At 45.9% G+C, this 26,161-nt stretch overlaps 1 protein-coding gene across 1 annotated transcript in view; it reads right to left on the minus strand.

Annotated features, from left to right (window-relative positions):
• PHEX (phosphate regulating endopeptidase X-linked) overlaps positions 1–26,161 on the minus strand; it is a 1,454,229-nt gene that overhangs the window by 761,279 nt on the left and 666,789 nt on the right. The gene's annotated exons all lie outside the window — the stretch shown is intronic.

The following is a 26,161-nucleotide window of genomic DNA, read 5'->3' on the forward strand; positions in this document are numbered from 1 at the left end:
TGGGCTGGAAAGTACCCTAAAATTCACGTAAATGCCGTGCTTTGCATTACTTTGCCTCAAGGGGGTATTACATGGGTAGTTCATGGGCATTCATATGCAACCACCTCCAACCACCCATGATTTTGTATGCTAAACCCTATCTACTAACATTAGTAGACAGGATTTAGCACCAAAATTTATACTGCTGAAAATCAGGCATTAAAAGGAGAAATGTTTTAATTTCTCCTTTCTTTTCTGACTTTGCATTTGTGCTGCACTGTACATCACACATACAAAGTATGAAAAGGTTTTTCACTCATCTAGCCATAGTATTTTTTACAAGAAGGTTACCCTGAAATCAGTGCCGGTGCTAGGGAGAGAGGAGGAAAGAGCCATGTCTTTGTGAATAGGGCACTCTACTGCTCTCTCCCAGTCATGCAACGCAGCACAGCATTTTTGGCTGCTGCACTGTATTCTGTGATACCTTTGAGAATCTGGTCCCTTGTGTTTTATTTAATAGTCTACAATGTTGCCACATCTAAAGTAAGAATCTCTGCCACATGTAAGGTACACAAGGCAGTTCACTTTGCCTCTTAAATTGCTAATAGTATTGTCATCATCTGGGGGAAGGAATATTTCTCCTCTCATGTTAGAACATGGGTTTCTGGTTGGCAGAGGTATGCACCCTGTCCTAACAGGAGCCACAATCCTAGTGAGAGTAAGTCAGACACCCAACATAAATTAACCTGTGCTCACCCTCTGGTAGCTTGTCACAGAGCAGTCTGGCTTAACTTAAAAGGCAAAGTGTAAAGTATTTGTGCAACACTTCAAACAGTAAAACAGTGAAAGCACCACACAAAATATACCACACCTAGTTAGACTAATAGAGCTTAAATTTTGTGAACAAAACTAAACCAAATGACAAAAATCCAACAAGTATAACTGGAGTTATACATTTTTAAAGAATTAACTGAAAGGCAGTCCTTAAAAGCATAAAGCGCCAACTGGCACGCTAGACCGGGTCAAATCCAAAAGTTCAGGTCGACCGTGATGGGGCGCAGGTTGAATACAGTAATCAGCCTTGGCCTGCCAATGTTGTTGATCCTGCCAATGTTGTTGATCCTGCCAATGAAGGCGATGCATTGGTTCCAAGCTGCGCAATGTCAAAGATGCGCCGAAGGTCGAGATGCGAAGAGCATCAAAGTGATGCATCAAGGTTGAACTGCTGGGCCGTAGGTGAAGCAGACAGCATGAAGCGGCCCATCGGTGCTGAGCCATGCAAAGCCGGGTATGTGTCAGGACCTGGAATCAATGCGCCACGCAGTTGGCGATGCAAGGTTAGCGGTCCATGCACCAGCAGCAATGTGTCGGTGTTGAGTGAAAGGCGCCGGTTTCAAAGCAACATCATCGATGTGTGGATTTCAGCAGCTGCAGCACTTTACGCTCATGTCCAAGGGTCCTGTACTGGATTGCCACCACTTGGCAGGGCAAGGCTTTCAGATGACAGAGTCCAGGTGCTCTAGGTCGATAGTTGGAAGTCTTTGATGTCCCTGAGACTTCAAAACAAGAGGCAAGCAGGCAAGAACTTTAAGTCACTTTGCTTCTGGGTTGGAGAGATGCAGGTCCAGTCCTTGTCACTCCCAGGAAAATGGGCAGTAGGCAAATCAGTTGAATCCATCATCGTTCTTTAGCTCACTTCACCACCTCAGTTCAGACCCAGCTGTATGCAAATCATTCTTGACCCTGTGCCTCATGGGAACAGTCCATCCCAAACTGCTAATATAGTTGTGTCTGAACTGAGGTGGCAAAGTGAGCTAAGGAACGATGAAGGATTCAACCCAGATCTGTGACTGGGGGTGAGTGTCTGATAAGTTTCAGCGCTCTGTCCATCATCTCCTTGTGTTTGCTTCATTTTGCGATTACCTTATAGCTATTTTTGTGATTCGCTATTAGGTGATAGCAAACACCTATGATTCCTAACAGGGTCATAATTTACCCATCCCATTAATATTCATGAGTGAGGTCGTAATTTGTGAACCATTGGGAGTCACTAAAACACAGGGATGGTAGTCTGCTGGGTACAGGAGACCACCATGCCGGTGTTTACTTTTAAATAAAGCAACATGTTTTTATTTAAATGCAGCCAGTTTTAATTAAAGGGAAATGGGATACGTTTCAAAAACAAAAATGAAAAGTTTTCTTTTAATTTTTTAAGTGTAGTCAGTGGTTTGGTGGACCACTGCCTGCTCTTGAAAACCTTTTGCATACATAAACAAAGGGGAAGGGGTCCCCTCTGGACCCCTTACCGTTTGCGAATGGGTGACCACCAACTTTAAATTTGTAGGGAAAAAGCTAATGTTTTGTGACCGCATTTCGGTCGCAAGATGTTCACACTGTTATAACCAATGAAAGGATGGGGTGTTGAGTCAGCAATGAGTGACATCCATCTCTGGGGAGTACAAGGCTGATACCATAAGCTCCAGAGACTTCCATAAAATGTGAGGTTGCTCACAAGTCATCTGAAGGTAGTGCCTCAATATCCCGAGTACTGCAGGCCAAGGCTGATGCAAGATCAGCCCTTAGGCTTAGGCTGCTTAACACTGGTCAAACAAAAAACATAAATCCATGATAGCTGGCACATGCACAGTAGTGCATGTGCCTCTAACAAATCTGCCTGGCTGCCAGATTCTCTTGTACCAATGGCGGGTGGGGAAAGAGAGAGAGAGAGAGAGAGAGACAGACAGACAAGCACTGCACAGTGACTGTACTTTGCAGGTATTGCTTTAATACAAATGTGGATGGTAATTGCTATTGTTAATTACCATCCACGAGGAAGAAAACTGGAATGGTGAAGCCATGATGCCCTCATTTAGAATACACCCCTGTATTTGGGATTGGGCTTGCCTGCCTGCTTACCCTTCCTTACTGCATGTTATGGTGCCATGTTACTTTGGGCTCTCTGCTGATTGTTCCAGGGGATTATGTGCTATGCCCAGAGTCTTCCATCACTGCTAATTTGTTTCACTTGACTTGTTCTCTGATCAGCAGAATAAGCTTCAGCTAAATGGTTGACGAAACAGAAACATGCTGATCTGGTTTCACCCTGTTCACCTTCTGGGCCTTATCCACTTCTTCCTCCTGGCCATTCTCTGATTAAGAGTCTGTTTCTGAAAACAAAGGTGATCACTTGGATCCTAATCCCAAGGCTAATTAATTAAACATGAAGACTTTAGTCCACTTCTCTCTTACTGATGGATAACTTGAGGTTCCTCTCACTGAATCGTCAGCCCGAGTGCCAAACTGCCTTCAAGATTCAAATAAAATTTGTGTCTAACATTTCCTTGGATGGGCTTTGATTTCAGCCTTGGCAGCTGGTAACTCGGTGTTCACTGGGTGTTTATTGTGAACTACAGATTGGAAACCAGTGTCCAGAAAATTAACAGCATGAAGCTGCCCTTCTTGGGTTCCCTCGGTGACACAAATATTCTAATCCATTCTCACTGTTCTTCAAGAAACTGGCCACTTGTCATGACTTCTTTCACTCAAGGTAGTTCAACATGTCTCATTTGAACCACTGAAATGTTCTCAACATTAGTGTGGTGGCACATGCCATTCTGCTCCACATTTCAAAAGTTCAGAGTGCTCCTGACTATCTGCTGGTTGGAGCCATCTTCATTACATCTGGATGTTTTGAAGAAATTCAGTGTCAGCTCCCTGGGAGTTGCAAAGCATCACACAGGGTTACAGAATTGAATGCTGGTTAACCCCATCAAGTTCCAGTTTTGTACACTACACTTGGTGTCTGCCCCCGTTCTTGCCCTACGGAACATTCTTTAGCTTCAGCTCTGCAACAATGCCATCTGCTCTATACCACATGAAGGAATGAATGGTGTATTCCAATACGTTCCTAGTCGTAAAGAAGATTGTGGTTCAGAATGGTTACCCACTACCACCCTATCAACCACTTTTTGTCCACTTACAACTTAAAAATTCAAATGTTGCAGTGCATCATCCCTCTGGTGCTCCCAAGTGAATTCATGAATTCTCTAGATGAGGATTTCTGACCTGCGTATTCCACCATACAAGGAACACTGCAATGTGTCAAGTTTGCAGTAAGGGAACTCCACTTAAAAATTCCAAGTTCTGCCTTTCAGACTCAAATCAGCACCCCATGTATTCACAAAATGCTCCAGTAGTGGTTCTTCTCCACAATGATGGAATACTGGAATTTGGAAGGAAATATCGAAACGTCATACTAGCCAGAAATATCGACATCATTTGGATCACTGCCTACAATTACTCGGAGTTAAGGAAATCTGGGGAACAAATCCCTCACAGCAGGCGCTAAAGGCGATCATCAAGAAGAGCGTCCGGCAGTGGTCCTGTCATTCAGACAGGGCAATATTGTCAAAGAGGAAGCATACATGGTCAGTGGTTTCCAATTTTAAACCAGGCGTTGAGTCACCCTACTCAGCAAGCGCGTTCACACTTTACTGGAAACAAAAGTTTTTAGCACTGAGGATGGGTGAATGGCCTTTTTTGAAGAACCTTCCTGAATGGCATTGTTCCGACAATAGTATTAAATGAAGGATGTGCGGCTATCACTCCGAATCCATAGTACACATAGTCTGTGTATGTCCCCAAAACTGCTTACTGTCAGATGGTCTCTCTTGAGAGTAGAATAGATCAGGCTAGAAGTTTGATCATGCCGCCAAGCGATAATAGCTGCCTTAAACCCGGACAACACGAAGTTGAACATTGGGTTCACCAAATTTGTCAGTAAAGCGTCAAAACTGTTTTCAAGATACTAAAGCTGCTGAATCTCTCTTACTTCAGCAGAGCGGCATTTTGTCTACAGATCCCATAACAGAACCTTTGACTGTTAATAATTGCCAATCTGAATCTGACCTTTTAGCTGAATTTTAACTGCTTACATTGCTTTAGTGAATTGAAAGAAAAACACAGTTTTGTCATTTTTATTGAGTTGTCTTTTCTATGAATTAATTGAATGCGTTTATATTGTAATGGGTTTTTTAAGAAATCAAACAATAAAGTATTACTCTGATTTAAACAGTCCATCAGTACCTAGACAATTGATTGATTCGAGCAATGTCCGCATCTCTGTGCTAAACTGGCACCTATCAGGTATGCACTGTGTTCATTGGTTCATCATCAACCTATCCAAACCCAACCTTACCCCAACATAAGATCTGCAGTTTATTGGTACATGCTTCCAAGCAGATCTGATGGCAGTGTTTTTCTCAAAGGCTTGTGAGGCCAGGCTGTGTTTTCACCTTTGACTTAGGTTCTAGCTTGAATCTTGCTGAGGGTCCAATGTAATATGGTTATTGTTTGAATGCTATGTGTCTGGTTGTGTATTTTTGTTTGTTGAGTTGCCTTCTAGGTTCTCACAGTTATGTTTTTTTTGCCAGGCATCATCAATCTTCATCACTCCTTGGGCACAACAGCATCTGGATTTTGTGAAATTGGAACCCCTCCAGTCTACTTCTTGATACTCTAATTCCCTTTCCATTGGAAACTACTTTGGTGGTTTTAAGCAAACCATATTGCACTGTACACTCATCTGGTCATGCCGCAACCAATCATCCTGGCTACAAATGGTTTGGGTCTGGGGTGGGAGCAACTTGGAATCTTTTCATAAGCAAGGGAGTTGGTTGAGCCAGGTCTTCCAATTGGAAGGACTGATCTGCATTCCATGAGCTCTCCGGAAGATTTGCCTCCCTCTGTATGATCAGTCTGTGCTGTTCTGAATGGGCAATATGGTCTCTGAAGTTTAGAGAAATTTAAACAAAATCAAGAGGTAATAAAAACAGAGTATGCACAGAGAAAGTTGTACAAGAAACAACCTAAAAAAGATATGTAGGTCCTTCGTGTTTGTCTTTTAATTGTTTGATTCATCAGAAAGTACAAACAAGTGTAGACAACACATTTTGCCTTATCACAGGGTTCCTCAGGGCAGAATTGGATAAAAAGGCATTGTAAGCCAATCTGAGCAACAGTGTCAGAGACGACAGCCAATCATCTGGAGTATACTAGTAAAAAGTGGAATTATATATGTGTTGTAGCATGAGAGTTAATTGACCTATAGAAGGGTCAGGGTCGAACAGTCAGGGTCTTGAGATTATCCATCCAAGCCGTGTCTGGCATACGAGTCACCTACAGCAACCAGGCGTTTATGGATGCACTGCGGTGTCCTTGGCCATCGACTCTCCTATATTATATACTTTCCCTTTCTTTTCCCACATCCCTGAGTCTGAGCTCAGATACAGAGGGAGACAGCTGTTGTTTGCTCTCAGTCCCATCTTAGCATTTACCTCCTTCATAAATTGTCAATTTCCAGGTAATGGGTTCCCCTGTTGTCTTCTCCTTCAGACATTTTCCCAGGGCTCCTCACGGAGGTCTCCTGACACCTATATCTCTTGGTCAGAAAACTAAGTGGTTGGGTCAACAACATCAGTTTTTGCTGTCCAAGCTTTTTCGTATCCACTTGCTGCTACATTGACATCACCATCAGTTTGTTTTCCTAGTGTTGGTTATGTGGGGGCTGATTTTAATGCCCATGTGCTGTCCTCTGTACTGGCCATTTAGAAGGCTCATATTGAACCATTTTCCTGAATACATTTTGTTAATGTGTGTCTGCCTTCTTGTGTGGAGGTGCTGCTTTTGTGGCAGCATATTAGTCTTTCTGAGTATATCCTTTCTTTGTAAGTACTGAAGAGCAGTTTTGACTCTTCAAGCTTCCACAAATCCACCTGCTGCTACATGGACATCCCCCTCAGTTTTTTCCTGCTTGTTAGACATGGGGGTCTCTCGTTGGCACAGGTATGCATTTGTGATAAATAGGGACCCTCGCCTCTAGTCAGGGTAAAGGGGTACACTCCTAAAATAACCCCTGCTCACCCCCTTGGTAGCTTGGCACGAGCAGACAGGCTTATCTCTGAGGCAGTGTGTAAAGCATTGTGAACACATACAGTAACCAACTGACAACACTACAGATGGACACCACACAGGTTTTATATAAAAAATAAGTATTCTTTATATAGATTTACCACAAGACCATTAAACAACAAAAATACACAATGCTGTTACTTTAGAGGGTAGAATTTTGCTTAGTTCTCTTTAGTTCTTAAATGCGACATTTTAAGTCAATGTACCTTTTTAGATGCGACACGCAGGGCAATGAAAGTGTTGCAACGATGTTGATGCGTTGAAGATTTTGGTGCAAAGAAATAAAGACGTGAAGATCTTCCAGATGCGGCACGCTTCTCCGATGTTGCAAGAAGGCTCGATTCGATACGTCAGTTGCAGGGGCGACACACTTTACGCGATGCGACGACAGAGGCCTTGGCAGCGGCACTCTTCTCTGACGTTGCGAGGTGCTTCCGCTCGATGCGATCCTGCAGCGGCGACACCCCTTTACGTGATGCGACGACAACAGCTCTGATGGCGGCATGCTTCTCCATGGATGCGAGGCACTTTTCTTGAAGTGGTGCAATGCGACAACTACGAAGGTAGCGATGGCGACATGTTTCTTCCTTGATGCGAGACTCTTCTCTTGATGCGGTGCAATGCATCAGCTGCGATGGCTGCAATGGCGACACACTTCTTCGGCGTTGCGAGACACTTCGTGGATGATGCGAGACGCTTCCGCTCGATGCGACAGTTGCAGCGGTGACACACTTTACACGATGCAACGACAACAGCTCCGACGGTGGCACGCTTCTCCTTCTTGAGTCACGCTTCCAGCTCCTTGCGACACGCAGTCCCTCAGAAGGCCCAACAACAGCAGCATGCACTTCCAAAGAACTCTGGGGAGCTGGGGGGTTAAGTCTGTTGTTCCTGAGACTTCAGCAGGAGGCAAGCTCTTTTCCAAGCCCTTGGAGATGCTTCACAAGTTGAGCAAAAATACACACAAAGTTCCTTTCTCCTCTCTTCGGCAGTAGGTAACCCCTGCAGGCCAATCCACCAGTTTCAGGGATAGTCTCTCCTCAGTTTCTTCTTGATTCCTCTCCTCAGCAGAGTTTCTTCTTGTTTCCCAAAGTGATCTGAATTGTTGGGATCAGGGTCCCAATACTTATACCCCAAAATCCTTTGTCATCTGAGGGCAGAGGGGCCTTTGCCTTGTTCAAGCCGGTTCTGGTCAGTCCTGGAGCACTTTGTTTACCTGACTCCTTCTTTCCTTTCAGAGTGCAGGGCAGAGACAACAGACGCACCACAGGAGGTGGAGCCAGCATTGTGGAGGGAAGGCACAGCCCTATTCAGGTCCCAGGTGCAACTCCTCCCACCCATCTAGATGCAGATCTCTCTATTCACCACTGGGACACCTCATCCTGTCTCCTGGAATTCCCCAGCCCTGTCACTCAAACTCTAGACAGGAGATACACAGCCTAGCAGAGGCAGGTTTGAATGGTTAGACAAGAAAATGCCTACTTTCTAAAAGTGGTATTTTCAAACACAGAATGTTAAAACCAACTTCACTAACATATGTATTTTATCATTCTGAGTTCAGGCATACTAAATTTGAATTTCTACCATGTTCCCTGAGTCAGTTAAGATTATAAGATGTTATAACCAAACTGCCCATTCTGGCTTATGGAGAACAGATAGCCTTGCAATAGTGAAAAACGAAAATGGCTGTAATTCACTATTAGAACATGCCACACACACCAGGGCATGTCCTACCTTATCCTTACAATTCACCCTGCCCTTGGGCCTACCATAGGGGTGTCTGATATGAAGAAAGGGGAAGGTTTAGGGACTGGCAAGTGGGTGCACTTGCCCAGTCAGCATGACAGTACCAGACTGCACGCAGGCTCTGCAATGGCAGACCTTAGACACACTTTTACAGGCTGCTTCTGTGGGTGGCACAACCAGTGCTGCAAGCCCACCAGCAGTATTTGGATTTACAAGCCCTGGGCACTCCTGGTTCACTGTACTAGGGTCTGACAGGTAAAACAAACCAATCAATCATGGAATCACAAATTCATACATTAATTTACAATAGGGAGCACTTGCACTGTGGCACTGGACAGCAGTGGCACAGTGCCCTGAGCAACTAACACCAGCAAAAACACATGAGGGAACAGCGAAAAACGGAAGGGAGACCCACGCCAATGTGTCAGGTCTAACATGTGTCCCCTCCAGCTGAAATGTGGGGAGAACTACCCTACCTCCTGGGAGTTCTCATCACTAATGCGGAAAAATCTGGACAGACCATCAGCATTGGCGTTTTCTGTACCAGGGTGTTGTTCCACCGTGAAATCCATCCCCTGTAGGGAAATGGACCACCTCAACAGCTTTGGATTCTCACCCCTTATCTGCATCAACCATCTGAGGGGCCTGTGGTCTGTCTGAACCCGGAAGTGAGTCCCAAACAGGTATAGTCTCAGCTTCTTCAGTGCCCAGACCACAGCAAAAGCCTCACGCTCAATAGCACTCCACCTCTGTTCCCGTGGAAGTAACCTCCTACTGATGAAGGCTACGGGTTGATCTAGGCCCTCCTCATTCATCTGTGATAGAACAGCCCCCACACCGTGCTCTGAAGTGTCTGTTTGCACTATGAACTCTTTGGAAAAGTTGGGTGCCAAGAGCACGGGCGCTGTGCACATAGCAGTTTTTAAGGCCTCAAAAGCATTCTGACAGGTGCAGTCCAAATCACTTTCCTGGGCTGCTTCCTGGAAGTCAGCGCTGTCAAGGGTGCAACAATGTTGCCATACCCCTTGACAAACCTCCTGTAGTAACCCCTGAGTCCTAAGAAGGCTCTCACCTCTGTCTGGGTTTTGGGCGGCTCCCAAGCCAGGATGGTTTCAATCTTGGGCTGCAGGGGCGCCGCCTGGCCGCTCCCTACCTGGTGTCCTAAGTACACCACGGAACCCTGCCCGATCTGGCACTTACTCGCCTTGATCGTGAGGCCTGCCCTCCGCAGCGCCACCAACACTTCACAGAGGTGGCGCAGATGTTCTTCCCAACTGGCACTGAACACTGCGATGTCATCCAGGTAGGCGGCACTGAACGAGTCCAGTCCAGCCAACACCTGGTTGACCAACCTCTGAAAGGTGGCAGGGGCATTCTTCATCCCAAAGGGCATCACCTGGAACTGGTAGTGCCCATCTGGTGTGGAGAATGCTGACCTCTCCTTTGCCCCAACGGTCAAGGCGATCTGCCAGTACCCAGACGTTAAGTCAAACGTGCTGAGGTACTGTGCAGCTCCTAGCCGATCTATGAGCTCATCAGCTCTGGGGATGGGGTGTGCATCAGTCCTGGTTACTGAATTGAGCCCTCGGTAGTCCACACAGAACCGGAGGTCGGGTGTGGCACCCAGCGCGGCAGCCTTTGGGACCAAGACCACTGGGCTGGCCCAAGGACTGCTAGAGGACTCAATCACCCCTAGCGCAAGCATCTTGGAGACCTCCTCCTTGATGCAAGCTCTCACCCTGTCAGTCACTCTGTAGGCCTTGTGCCTCACAGGTGTACTATCCCCAGTGTCCACCTCATGGACGCACCAATCAGTGACACCAGGAACCAGGGAGAACAGATCATAAAACTGTCCCAGCAACTGGTGGCAGTCATTCTGTTGCTCAGGGGTCAGGGTGGAAGAGAGGTGGACACCATCCACTGACCCATCTTGCTCTCTGGCTGACAGGAGGTCATGAAGAGGCTCGGTCTCCTCCTCCATCTCAGCATCTGTTGCCAAGAGCATGCCTACTTGGGACCTCTCCAAGTGGGGCTTTAAGCGGTTGACATGCAGAACCCTCAAGGGGTTCCTGGGAGACCGCAAGTCCACCAAGTAGGTAACCGGACTCTTGTGCTCCACAACCTCAAAGGGGCCGGTCCACTTATCCTGGAGCGCACAGAGCTCCACTGGGGCCATGACCCACACCTTCTGTCCAGGCTGAAGCTCTACCAGAGTGGCATTCTGGTCGTACCACCGATTCATCTCCTCCTGGCTGGCTTCCAGATTCACCTCAGCGAGTTGCCTGAAACGCCTAGTCTGGTTCCTAAAGGCCAGCATGTAGCTATATACATCCTGGGGAGGTTTCCTGGGAGATTGTGCCCAGCCTTCTTTGACCAGACTTAGAGGTCCTCTCATGGGGTGTCCATAGAGAAGCTCAAAGGGACTGAACCCTAGAGATCTCTGTGGCACCTCACGGTAAGCAAAGAGCAGGCATGGTAAGAGGACGTCCCACTTACGCCTCATAGGTTCCTCAAGATCCATTATCATGCCTTAAGGGTTCGGTTCAATCTCTCAACCAACCCGTTTCCTTGGGAGTGGTAAGGAGTGGTGAACTTATACGTTAAACCGCACTCCTGCCACAGGGACTTCATATACTTGGAAATTAATTTGGTTCCCTGGTTAGACACTACCTCGCGAGGGAATCCCACTCTGGAGAAAATTCCCATCAGTGCTCATCCCACCACCGGGACCATCACTGTCCTCAGAGGTATGGCTTCTGGGTACCGGGTGGCATGGTCCACCAAGACCAGGATGAACCTGTTGCCCATGGCTGTCTTGGGGTCCAGTGGCCCCACAATGTCAATACCCACCCGTTCAAAGGGGGTGCTGACTACAGGGAATGGCTGGAGAGGAGCCTTGCACTTCCTCCCACTCTTTCCACTTGCCTGGCAAGTCTGACATGTCCTGCAGTGAGTGTCTGAACTCCTGCGCATTTGGGGCCAATACAGGTATGTGACAAGCCTCTCAAAGGTCTTGTCCTGCCCCAAATGTCCTGCCAATGGAACATCATGAGCCAGCCCCAGTAGGAAGGCTCTGAAACGCTGGGGTACCACCAGCACACGGGCTGACCCAGGCTCAGCAACCTTAGGCTCACTATACAGGAGACCTTTCTCCCAGTAAATCCAATGTGACCAGACTGATCACCTGCTGCCTGGTCTGCAGCCTGTTGCCGCAGACCCACAAGAGAAGGGTATTCTTTCTGCTCCTTGCAGAATTCCTCCCTGGTGGGTCCTCCTCCTTGCTGCCAATGGGTCAGCTCAGGCAGGTCACCCAGTTCGGCTACCTGTCCCCCTGTAGGCTCCAGGGCATCCCCCTCAGGGTCTGCTCCCTCCTGGACTGTGGGAACTTCGGGGCCGGTTTCCCGCACCCCCTGCCTCTACTCTTGACGGCAGGTACCTGGGCCTCCCTCTCAATCTCCAGGTCCTCTTGATCACCTTTACTCGCTGCCATGGACCGGGTGGTCACACACGCCCAGTCAGGCAAACCCAACATTTCGAAATGAGCACTCCGCTCCACCTTCGCCCAAGGGGAGCTCTCCAGATCATTCCCTAACAAACAGTCAACAGGCATGGCGGGCCTCACAGCTACCTGAAGAGTACCAGAGACCCCGCCGACTCAAAGGGAACCTGAGCCACCTTGCAGTGGCTCTCTGTGTTGTCAGCGGCAACAACTGGATAGAATGCCCCAGGGACAACCTGCTCTTTCGACACCAGGTGACACTTGACAGCTGTCACACTGGCTCCTGTATCTCTAAGAGCCGCCACTCTATGGCCATTGATGGTCACCCACTGCCTGTATTTTTTAGTGTTATCAGGCAGCTGGGTCCTGGGGACCACCTCAGTCTCCTAATGAGACATGGGACATCTCTGCGGGACCCCACCCACCTTGGGCACCCCTCTCCTCACCCAGGGCTACACTAGCCATCTGCCGGGGGTCTGCACCAGTGGGTGCTGGTTTTCCAAACAGGCGACACTTGGGATCATTGGCACAATAACCCAGTTCTCCACATTTGTAGCATTTGGGGGCCCTCTTTGAACAGGTGGACCTGTCGGGGCCCCTGACGGTTTCTGGGGGGGAGGCTGAGAACCTTTCCCTTGGTTCCCTTGGGGATTACTTTGGGGCCTCCTATAGAACTCCCTCTGTTTACCCTTGTCCCCCCCACTCTTCTTCTGGGGACCCTGCCCACTCTTGGCTTAGTCTCCCACGTGACCCTTGTGGACCCTGGTACTGACCCAGCGGTCTGCCTCCTCAGCAAGCTTCCTAGGATTAGTCAGCCTACTATCAATCAGGTGCTGGCGTAGCTCTGGAAAACAGTTACTTGACAAGTGCTCCCATGCAATTAAATCAAGAAGTCCCTGAACATCATCAACTTTGCTACCCTTCACCCAACCATCCAATGCTCTGCAGAAATAAAGTGACATATTCAAAATAGGTACTGTTTGCTATCTTTGTGCAACCCCTGAACCTCTGTCTGTACATCTCAGGAGTCAAACCATATCTAGACATTAATGCATCTTTCATGTGGGGATAGGAATTATAGACATCAGAAGGCAAGTCTAGCAGTGTGTCTCGCCCCTCACTAAGGAACCGCCCCCACAACCCCGCTCCCCAATCCTTCTCAGGGACCCGGTGGGAAGACATGGCTACCTCATAGGCCTTGAACCACTGCCCAATATCATCATTTAAAAAAAATTCCTTCACCACATCCTTAGGGATATACACTCTAGATTCCACAGGCATTGACCGTGTGCTGCCGCCAGAGGGAGCAATATCTAAGCTCTTGGCCTTCAACTCCAACTCCCTCAAAACCTTTTCATGTTCAAACTGTAGCTTCTTCTCTTCTAGGGCTAACTTTCTACTTTGGATTTCAAATTCTAACTGCCCACTTAACTTGAGCTTGGTCAGCTCCATTTCGTCCATCCTACACTTTTTTATATCTGCCAACTCCTCTGGAGATAGACTTTTACCAGAAATACTGCTACCGGGTGGGGAAGGGGTTTTCCTTCCTCTTGGACCCACTGGCCCTTCCAGCTGCTCCTCTGCATTATCATCATCAGTGGCATTCCTTGCTTCTACCTAGGCCCTCAGCGCCTTGTAGAACTCTGCCTTATTTCTACATCCAGTAGTGGAAACATTACATTTCTTGCAGAAGAATTTCAGCTGCTTGGCAGTGTAGCTATCCAATTTCTCTTCTTCCCCCTCCAGCTCATTATCAACAGAGACTACAGATTCTGCTCTCTCCATCATGGTTAAACTTGGCAGTACTCAAAAATAGAAAGTCCCAAAAAGAAATCTACCAACAAGTATTGGTTGCGTTTTGGTCTGCACTCACTAAGTAGTGTTCACCAATCACTGTACATGAATCACAAATGCAAGTCCAGAATCCCACCGCTGCCACAAATGTTAGACTTGGGGGTCTCTAGTTGGCACAGGTATGCACTTGTGACAAATAGTGACCCTCGCCTTTAGTCAGGGTAAAGGGGTACACACCTAAAATAACCCCTGCTCACTCCCTTGGTAGCTTGGCACGAGCAGACAGGCTTATCTCAGAGGCAGTGTGTAAAGCATTTGTGAACACATACAGTAACCAAGTGACAACACTACAGATGGACACCACACAGGTTTTATATAAAAAATAAGTATTCTTTATATAGATTTACCACAAGACCATTAAACGTCAAAAATACACAATACTGTTACTTTAGAGGGTAACATTTTGCTTAGTTCCCTCAAGTTCTTAAATGCGACACTTAAGTCAATGTACCTTTTTAGATGCGACACGCAGGGCAACGAAAGTGTTGCAACGATGTTGATGCGTTGAAGATTTTGGTGCAAAGAAATAAAGACGTGAAGATCTTCCAGATGCGGCACACTTTTCCGATGTTGCGAGAAGACTCGATTCGATGCGTCAGCTGCAGCGGCGATACACTTTACGCGATGCAACGACAGCGGCCTTGGCAGCGACACTCTTCTCCGACGTTGCGAGATGCTTCCGCTCGATGCGATGCTGCAGCGGCGACACCCCTTTACGCTATGCGCCGACAACAGCTCCGACGGCGGCACGCTTCTCCGTGGATGCGAGGTGCTTTTCTTGATGCGGTGCAATGCGACAACTACGATGGTTGCGATGGCGACACGCTTCTTCCTTGATGCGAGACTCTTCTCTTGATGCGGACAATGCGTCAGCTGCGATGGCTGTGATGGCGACACGCTTCTTCGGCATTGCGAGACACTTTCTGGATGATGCGAGATGCTTCCGCTTGATGCGACAGCTTCAGCGGTGACACACTTTACATGATGCGACGACAATAGCTCCGACGGCGGCACGCTTCTCCTTCTTCAGTCGCGCTTCCAGCTCCTTGTGACACGCAGTCCCTCAGAAGGCCCAACAACAGCAGCAGGCACTTCCAAAGATCTCTGGGGAGCTGGGGGATGAAGTCTGTTGTTCCTGAGACTTCAGCAGGAGGCAAGCTCTTTTCCAAGCCCTTGGAGATCCTTCACAAGTTGAGCAAAAGTACACACAAAGTTCCTTTCTCCTCTCTTTGGTAGTAGGCAACCCCTGCAGGCCAATCCCCCAGTTTCAGGGATAGTCTCTCCTCAGTTTCTTCTTGGTTCCTCTCCTCAGCAGAGTTTCTTCTTGTTTCCCAAAGTGATCTGAATTGTTGGGATCAGGGTCCCAATACTTATACCCCAAAATCCTTTTTCCTCTGAGGGCAGAGGGGCCTTTGCCTTGTTCAAACCGGTTCTGGTTAGTCCTGGAGCACTTTGTTTACCTGACTCCTTCTTTCCTTTCAGAGTGCAGGGAAGAGACATCAGACGCACCACAGGAGGTAGAGCCAGCATTGTGGAGGGAAGGCACAGCCCTATTCAGGTCCCAGGTGTAACTCCTCCCACCCATCTAGATGCAGATCTCTCTATTCACCACTGGGACACGTCACCCTGTCTCCTGGAATTCCCCAGCCCTGTCACTCAAACTCTAGACAGGGAATACACAGCCTAGCAGAGGCAGGTTTGAATGGTTAGACAAGAAAATACCTACTTTCTAAAAGTGGCATTTTCAAACAAAGAATGTTAAAACCAACTTCACTAAAAGATGTATTTTATCATTCTGGCCTATGGAGAACAGGTAGCCTTGCAATAGTGAAAAGCAAAAATGGCTGCAATTCACTATTAGAACATGCCACACACACCAGGGCATGTCCTACCTTATCCTTACAATGCACCCTGCCCTTGGGCCTACCATAGGGGTGTCTGATATGAAGAAAAGGGAAGGTTTAGGGACTGGCAAGTGGGTGCACTTGCCCAGTCAGCATGACAGTACCAGACTGCACGCAGGCTCTGCAATGACAGACCTTAGACACACTTTTACAGGCTGCTTCTGTGGGTGGCACAACCAGTGCTGCAAGCCCACCAGCAGTATTTGGATTTACAAGCCCTGGGCACTCCTGGTGCACTGTACTAGGGTCTGACAGGTAAACCAAACCAACCAATCATGGAATCACAAATTCATGCATTAATTTACAATAGGGAGCACTTACACTGTGGCACTGGACAGCAGTGGCATAGTGCCCCGAGCAACTAAAACCAGCGAAAACACATGAGGCAACAGCGAAAAACGGAAGGGAGACCCACGCCAATCTGCCAGGTCTAACAATGCTATTGACTGAAGATTGGTTATGTGGGGGCTGATTTTTGTTGCCCATGTGCTGTCCTCTGTACTGGCCATTTATAAGGCTCATACTGCACCAATGTCCTTAATACATTTTGTGTGTGTGTCTGCCTTCTGGTGTGGAGGTGTTGCTTTTGTGGCAGCATATACGTTTTTTTAAGTATATCCTTCCCTTGTAAGGACTGTGATGAGGTAGTGAATGGCAAGTTAATGATTGCATTACTTAATGGTAATCACATTTCTTTGATTTCTTCTACCTCATGCCAGTTCTTTTGTCCCACCAGCCCACCTGATGTTGACACATGTCTATGTTCCCCTAGGAAACTTTGGTAATCAACACAGGAGAAGAGGCTCGGATGACCTCTAGGTTAAAGTACAAGGAGTAGGGGGAAGCAAACCTGGTCTTCATAGGGGCTACAATTCGGCTGTTCCAGGATCTGCCACTTACCAACCTCAGCGAATGCAAGGACTTTCACCCCGTCACTGATCACAGAGAACACAAAGTGAAATATCAATCAGGCCATCCTTTTAGCTTAATCTTCCAGTGAAATGGCAAAACGTGACAAGTCCACTCCCTCGCTGACACCAGGACAATAGTCGGGTTGCCTCAGCAGATGGATTCCAGTGGTAATGCCAGGGGCTCCCAACCCGAAGGCAACAAACATTGCCCTGAGTTGCAAACTGTGCACTGACATCCCAGACCACATAGAGGTAGGCCAAGATCCTCTGAGGAAAGACAGACATCATCTCTTATTTACAGAATATGAAGATTGAATCCATGCAATACTCCCCATGACTGAAGGAAGAAAAGAACCACATATTTTCCTATACACACATCGGGAAGCCCACCAAACTATCTCCTTCGATGACTATTAGTCAGCCGGGAGGAGTAATATGGAGTGGGGTACTGTTGGTGAGTGTGTTTGCTGTTGCTCCTTACCCCCTCTCTCCGACAAGTTTACAGGACTACTCCTTGGTCTCTCCTCTTCTTTTTAGTATTCTCATCCTGTGAGAGTCAGACCTCTTGACTAGATCCGTGAAGCAGACTCCCCTGTACCATTGATGGGAATTGTTGGTTTGGCCAAGTTGGGCGACAGTTTGGATTGTTATGTTGAAGGGTGTTTGGTGGGTGAGAAGTGTGCAGCCCACCCATACAGAGTGCTCAATGAAGTGTCCATAACCCCTCATACACAAAATGATGGGTGATATACGGTGAGTTAAATTCTTCTCACTAAACGTCCATGGTCTTAGTTCACCTAATAAGCATACACAGATCCTATTTTTCCAAGACCCTGATATTATTTTCTTACAGGAGACCCACTTAGTTAAGAAAAACATTATTCTAATGCATCACCAGAAATACCCCCATCAATTCTTGGCATCATCTTCAGCAAACACAGCAGGTGTCACTGTACTTTACAAGGTTCACATAGGCCCGGGGGGTAACACAGGCTCCTGCTGCCCCCGCTGGGCGGGGGGGCCCTCAACCTCCAGGGGGACCCCTCAGCACCGCACTTCTGAAGGAGAGCTCCAGATTGAGTCCGGAGGGGGCCTCTCCACACACCCTGCAGGGGGGCCCCTTCAAGTTTTGTTACGCCACTGCATAGGTCAAAGCTCTCAGGCAGTTATTAAAGACATAGAAGGCTGTTATCTGAAGCTTAATCTATAGAGGGGGCTGGGAACACACGACCCTGCTAGAAATCTATGCCCCAAACACGGCGCAGGACTCCTTTCTCCGCACCCTATTGAAAGAACAGTTGAGTGACTTCCGGAGGGATATAGTGGTAGGTGGAGACTTTAACTTAGCCTGGGATCCTGACAGTGGTTCCCAAACTGGGGTCCGGGGACCCCTGGGGGTCCCCGAAGCCTCCTGAGGGGGTCCCCGACTACTTTGAAAATCGAATAATATTAACAGATCAATAAAGTGTAGATATATAAGGAGGCTAAATGTACAAGTGAACATTTTTAAACATACTGTAAATGTGAAGGAATTTGAAACTGGAGGCTAAAAATTAAATTAGTGTCCTCAGATTGATTTGTGGGAGCAGTGCAGGTGCATCAAACTGAATATAGTGTGGATGATGAGCGGCCTCAATTGAATTTAGAAAAGCTCCAACCATTCTATTAAAATTACATTTTGATTTCTTCTTTATTTATATGTTTTCTAATGAAATAAAATGTGTTATTTGTGTATTTGTTTGAATGCTTTTTTATATTTTTGTGTATTGTTTTGTGGTTCAAATCATCAATATTGCTTAGGCCGGGGTCCCCGACTTCCAGTAATGACTCGAGGGGCCCCCGGATTCGAATAATAATTCAGTTGGGGTCCCCGGGTTCCAGTAATGATTAAATGGGTGTCCCCAGAAGTCAAAAGTTTGGGAACCGCGGAGTTAGAGAAAGGAACCAAAGCACTTATCATGGAACAATATCACCAAACTGGGCCTTGTTGATGTATGGTGACCCATGCACCAAGATCTTCTGGACTACTCCTTTTATTCACATGTTCATGGCTCATATTCCAGATTCCAATATTTTTTCATCAGACATTCACTCTTACGAACACTCACCATGACTGCATTTGCTGATATCGCTATCACAGACCATGCACACCTTGAACTCCCCTTGCAGGGGGGACCCATGTTGCTGCAAGGATCCACAATGGGGCAAATGAAACCACACATCCTAAGGGACTCAGTTAATAGGGCGAGTATTGCATCACTCATTCAGGAATATTTTGAGCACACGGTTTGGAGTATCACCTCATACTCCTTGGAATGCATTCTAAATGATGATAAGGGGTTCTTTCATTACAATCAAAATAGATACGGTCTACAAATCACATTTTTTCGAACATAACCTCACATCCGAAATCAAGGCGTTAGAAAAGTTTGATAAATATACCCCTTCATAACAAAAAGGTCAGCTTAAATCTCACAGGATTAATTGGGCAGTGATCAATGCTGTCCCTGAAACAACATTTCTGTGATAGGAGTGATAAAGAAGGTATGTTGTTAGCATGTAAAATCTGTTTCCACCGAGCCAAAGCTTATCTCCTCGGATCAAACGGCATGCTGATACCTGGGTGATAAAACAGACAAGCAATCCATGGCCAACCTCCCTAATGGCAGGCAAGACAGATGTAGGACAGATATTTAGGCCTACCCTATGTCCTATGACAGAACACCTATCCCTCTTCTCCATAGAGAACTTCTGAAAACCCGAAAAGCACCTGAAGAAATTCCCACAGCTCTTAAATATATGCCAATGGTAAGATTTCAGGGTCAGGTGGTTTTCCAGTGGGTTCCTGTAAATCTTTTCAACCAATTTTCAAAGATCTTCTCACCACAATTTTTAATTACTTCGACCAAACCACAAGCTTAACCCCAACAATGTGCAAAGAAAAGATTGCTTTGATACCTATACCAGGTAAATACTCCACCAATTGCGCATACTATCACCCTATTGCTTGGCTGAATACAGACAGACAAATAAATGCCAAAATCCTAGTACAATGAGTGGAACCACTCCTACCCGACCTGCTAGACCTGGATCAGGTGGGTTTATCAGTAGCCACCAGGGGCCCAACAACCTCAGATGCTCACATGCCTCAAAAAGGCACATAGATGTAAAATACCTTCTCTGCACCTCCCCTTGGATGCAGAGATGGCATTTGAGTGGCTTAGCTGGGCTTTCCTTAGAGCGGTTTTGTGCAAAATTCAACTTGGCCCCAAGATGACAAAATCATGACTGTGTACACATACCCCACAGCAATCATTAGGCTGAATGGCCAATGTTATGTTATGTTATGTTAGGTTTGGATAGTTTAGGTTATGCTATATGCAATTGTATAGTGCGCTATCACCTGCGGGGGTAGCCTGGTGCCTCACAGGTGTGCAAGATTAGCTCCAGGCATGTAGACTTAATTGAACAGCCAGATCTTCATCTGCGTGTGGAGTTCAAGAAGAAAGGAAGAGGCTCTAATGGGTTGTGAGCGATCGTGCAATGCTTTCGGAACAATGTATGGTAATGCTCGACCTCCAGAACTGCTTCTGTGGGTGTATGGGACATGTGCTAGTAAGAGTCTAGCTGAGCAGAGGTCTCCCAAGCATGGCTAACATTAGGCTCGAGAGGGGCACTGGCAAGTGTGCTCTCTTTCACGTCCACTTTTCACCCTAGTGGTAGAGCTTCTAGCCATACAAATCAGAAATTCACAGAGGATGGTGGAAATCCCCTTCAGAGATCTTACCTATAAAGTAAAGCTTTTCGCTGATAACTTCCTTATAACAGCAACCAACCCCTCTGAATCCCTATCAGATCTCGTTTCAATCCTAGATATGTGAATAGGTTTCAAGCTTTAAAGTTAATGACGAAAATCAGAGGAACTAAACCTTACCAGACCACAATATTACACATCTACAAAACGTGTTCCCCTTCTGCTTGGCTAACTAGTCCATCTGCTACCCCAAGCTGACCCTCACCAATCATCTTGATGCGTCCATCAGGGCTGACTAGCGGTAACACCGTTAAAATCCTTCCAGGAGATCTTAGGCATTAGCGATCACTATACTTGTCCTAGCTAGGGTGAATAAATGTGGTCAAAAGTAACGTCATAGGATACTTTATTTGTTTCAATTTGTACCTACTCCGATCTCCACTTCTGACATGAAGACTCTCCAAAATAAACTACGTACATAATTTTGGGGAGGTGGAAACCCCTACATCTCTAATAAAGTCCTTATATAGAAAGAGCAGGGAGGCCTTGCCTGCCCCAACTTGATTAAATACTACTGGCCAGCACATCTACGCTACATCTCAGAATGAGTGGGTCGCAAATGTGAAATGTCCGGGCGGCACCTGGACCATGCTGTGGTGGGTAGGCCGCTTTGCGATCTCGTTTGACTTCCCCCTCAAAGTAGACTGAATAGTGCAGAGATAGCCAATCCCTCCAAACTGTACAAGGCATTTACACATATAGCTATAAGAAATAGATACACAACATTTCCCCAGCATACCTCTAGCGATCCTGATTTTATCCCGCTGTAGAACTCAGAGCATTTTCTGAACATACTGCAAATGATTTTAGGACCCATGTCAACCTTTTCCAGGGCCCTATTATAAAATCATTTGACCAATGCAAAAGAAAATTCCACATTGCCGATCACTCCTGCCTTCAATATTGCCAACTTTGCCACAAGGCACTACACCCACAAAACGCTCTGGCAGCAGTGAAACCTCTCACCCCATTTGAAAAGCTTGTTCACTCCTTTAAAGATACATTAAGGCTCATCTCTAAGACCAATCGGGTGAGCCAAGAATCTAAACCAGTGACCAAACATACATTTCAAAACCTCTGGGAGAGTGATCTAGGGCTGGCAATCCCAGACTAGCACTGGAAATATCTGTGGAGAGAGACTCCAAAAACACATAGGAACAGCCCACTTAGAGAAAAGAGGTAATGGTCCAATGGTAACTGACCCCAATAAGGTTCCTAAGATGTATTCTACAGCATCCAAAAACATGCTGGTGCTGTAATCAGGCAAATGCCAATTGTTTACATATTTGGTGGTCATGTATGGTCATACAAACATTTTGGGAAAAGCGTGCAGGCATATCAAAGGGATGCTAGGTTACCACAATCTGTCAAACCCCTGCACTATAATCCTATGAATAAAACCACTTGGGATGGAAGGCAAGACACAAAATGGGCCTTGATTCGACATATGTCAGGGGTTGCCAAGCAACTTATCGGCCTCTTTTGGAAAAAATTAGAACCCCTCCAATAGCAGTATGGCTTCTTACGCTATGGCCATCCCTCACTATAGAACAGATATCCCATAAATCTCCCATGCTGAAAAGAAATACACAGCATGCTGTAAACCACTTATTGACTACCTCTCTAAATTTAAATGTCAATGTTTACTAAAAGCGCTCTATTACCTTGATGGAAGGGTGCATGAATTCTGTGGCAAGAGTATAGGAGGCTGTTCATGTGCCTCTCCCTCCTTCTCTCATGCCTTACTATGAAGCATAACATCTACCGACCACTGTCCCTTAGGGACTCTCTCTGGTTTGATCATTAGCTCTGAGCCATTTACCCCCATGCAACTAATGGTCCACCCCCTCTTACTGACAATGGACCCTTCTTTGATGTCATCCTCCCCAGGGCATATATTGTTGTGTGCAGATTTAGATTCCGTATATAGGTTTCCAGATTTATGCTCTTATATAGGTACAATTCACATTGCCCTTATTTGGACTTAGGAATTCGGCCCTTGTTTAGACATTGTCCGTACAAACCAAATACAGGCATGGCCAACTACATCCGTCCATCCACGTCACAACGAATTCTTGGAAAACCAGACCCTTAAGCCTTTAGGAATTTCCCTCAGCTTGAATATTGATTTCTCCAAGAACTCATTAAGTATGCATGAACATCTATTACTTAGGGGTTCATTCATGACGTTCCTCTGCCCGACTTTTACGTCAATACTGGCATTCCTAGACACCCTCAAGGTATAAATATACCAGCGCTTGCCCTGGCAAATTGCGGTTCCCGGAGGATTCGATCCAACCCAGACTATGCGGTTAGCCACGGCAAGTTCGGAGGGAGATCGAGTTCCAGCCTGATGCACTGACCTGATGCTGCCATCCTCCTCGCAGAGAATCCAGCTCCAGTGCTCTCTGACTTCCCTTGCGGGGAGTTAGACTATCGAGTCCAGAAAAGAGATTCCAACCTCTCTCATTCTCAGGTATGGAGCTGACTAGAACTTAGAGAAACTTTTGGCAACTCTTGGCTAAACTAAAATATAGCTAGCAATACTTTAGAAACAGCACCTATTTCAAACCTCGTACTGCACTTAGGTTAGGTACACTGGGGTAGAACAATTTAGAAACATCAGATGAGTATCACATTTTAGCATTATGTTATTTATGTATGTATTTTGATTAATATAGGTCATAGCTACAAACCATGCTATTGCAGTATTATTTTATCTTACTGCTAACCTCGTACATATTGTACTTCGCAGTCTGTCTTACGATTGTAGCAATTCATATCTCTTGCATGAGAAATAAGACTGTTTAATAAACCCTTTTATTGAAACGCCCGTCTCTCTATTTCTGTGCAACTCTGTAGAAACGAAGCATGCACGATTGACTGAGTGAAACTGTTATCTATTGTTTCCACGATTCTGAGACTGTTCCGATTCTAAAGGGAAACAAAGTTGTCTTGTTTATGCGGTTCTCAGAGACTAATCCTTTCTTGTATATTCGAGAAGTTTCTGGTGAACTCTGAGTTAGCTGGCACACACAACTAATAAAGTTTAATATACTCGATAGAGACATACTGACCTTAGTCCTATGTCAAATCTACAGTGTATGTTATTCCAATACGCTGAGCCTATCAGGGATATAGGAACTACACTACATGGCGCCCAACGGTTTGGTAAGGCTATAATTTAACGCTAGATACTGAAGTAACTCAGTCGTGCTTTTCTCAGAGATCCTCTACTCATAAAACTCCATAAGACTTCTGGAGTGGGTAGGGATAATATCCGCCATAGCTGAGTAGGACGAAAGTCCTATGTATTAGCTGTTTGGTTTTGTTCATCGTTGAAAGGATACAGTGTTCCAAAATATTGTGCACCTTATCTTTGTTCCCTTGAACCTTGCTCTGCATTTTTCATTTCAACATGCCCGAAAACGGCACAAACACCGATGCTGGTGGAGCTGCGGCTCACCAAGTCACAGCAGCTTTTAATCGTACAGGTTTTCAAGAAACCGACGAGGATGCTATAATCATCCATCCAAATTTAAGGAGAGCCATCACTCTAAAACTTATAAAACATGGTCTAACACCAAGAGGTGGTAGAGCAGTTTTCGTGATAGAGGCACATGAATCTAACCAGACAGAGGTATTCTATTTATGGATAGTATTCCCAGAATCAAATCCAGTAACACAATTTTTTCACTTATACAAAGAAGATGAACCACCAGAGGAATATATTCCTTTTGAGGATATTGAAATTCCACTCACATACCAGGGGCGCAAGCTCTGGTTTAAAGGCGCCCTAAAACATTACAATCACATTACCAGGCTCGGTCTACTAGGTAGACCCGGAGCAACATGGCCGATTTTAGCCGGCTACACACCTGACCCTGACATTGAATCAATGTCAGACGAGGAATTACTTAAAAACATACAAAAGCTAATAGAGCTATACAGTTAAACCACAACTGTCTGAAAGTCCTGATAAGGTCTTTCCAAAAAACACTCCTACCTCTTCTAAAAAGAATTGGGAAAATAGCAAACAGAATTCAAAAGAGAAGCATTCTCATTCCCGAGTCATGTTTCCTCGACAAAAGGAGCCCTCTGAAAGGAGGCACAACCTCAGGAATAGGGATAATTTGAGAAAACCGACAGATATCAAGATAATGATACACGTTCCACTCGTACCTTTCAGATATCGTCACAGACATCCGAAAGGAGAGGACGGTCAGAAAACAAGGAAGAACGCGTGAAGTCCAAAGACGATCAACACATTCAGAAAAATAAAGCAAAACCTCAATTCTCCAAGAAAAAGGTAGCAGGTCTAAAGATCAGACAGGCTGAGAATGCTGAGAACCCAACTCAGGAACAGAGAATGGGCACGTACCATGCTGGACAGTGTAGCAGAAGTTACAATAGCTCGCCAGAACCTGAAGCGACTTCTGGGGACAGTGGACTTGAATGAAGACATACAAGTTGAGACTGTAGACACCAGGGTTAATTCTCCACATAGGTTATATGAAATAACACTCCGGATGGAGGGAGATATACCAAGAAAAGTGAAAGGACTCTTTTGCCTGCCTTCTCCAACCATATTACAGTTCTATTAAAATATACATTAGCCACGAAATGGGCAGTAGCCCAAGCCCCAGAACTGTGTAAAAATCATGTAGGATGGGATGAGGACTCACTTCACCATAAAATCCAGTTAAAATATCAACCAACTGCACAAAGGCAATACCCAGTTAAGCAAGAAGCTAAAAAACAGGTCAAGGAGATCTTATATCAACTTGAATATCAGGGGGTGATTGAAACATGCACCTCATCTATGAACAATACTTTGTTTCCTGTCCCCAAACCAGACAATACATATCGTCTAGTTTTGGATTACAGACACTTAAATTCTTGTTGCAAAACATTTGCAGTGCAAAATGCACAAGGTACAGCATTAATGAATAACATTGTGCATAAAAAATATAAAACCACATTAGATATTTCAAATGGTTTCTTTTGTCAAAATATTGCACCAGAAAGCAGATATTTGACTTCTTTCTCAATAATGGGAACCCAGCGTCAATTTTGTTGACTGCCCCAGGGATTCAAGAACAGTCCGGGGTCATTCTCAGCAAGGGTAACAGAGTTACTACAAAGTTATGATGACGAGGCATTGTCGTATGTCGATGATATATATCTGACAGACGATGACCTGGATAGGCACTTGAACAGGGTGAGCACCATAATATTGGGCTTCGCCTCAGAGGGTTACAAATTCAACTTTAAGAAGTCAAGAATTGCCCACCTCAACGTCCTGTTCCTAGGATATGAACTATCAAGTGAAGGCAAAAGCCTGGCAGCCAACTTTTTAGAAAAGTGTGCGCTGCTCCAACCGCCGAAAACGCTGAAAAATTTACAGTCAATTCTAGGTTTCCTGAATTTTGGAAGAACTTACATTTTAAATTACGCAGAAAGGGTTAAACCCCTCTACGAATTA

The sequence above is a fragment of the Triturus cristatus genome, chromosome 8, assembly GCF_964204655.1.
Source record: "Triturus cristatus chromosome 8, aTriCri1.1, whole genome shotgun sequence".
NCBI classification, from domain to species: Eukaryota; Metazoa; Chordata; class Amphibia; order Caudata; family Salamandridae; genus Triturus; species Triturus cristatus.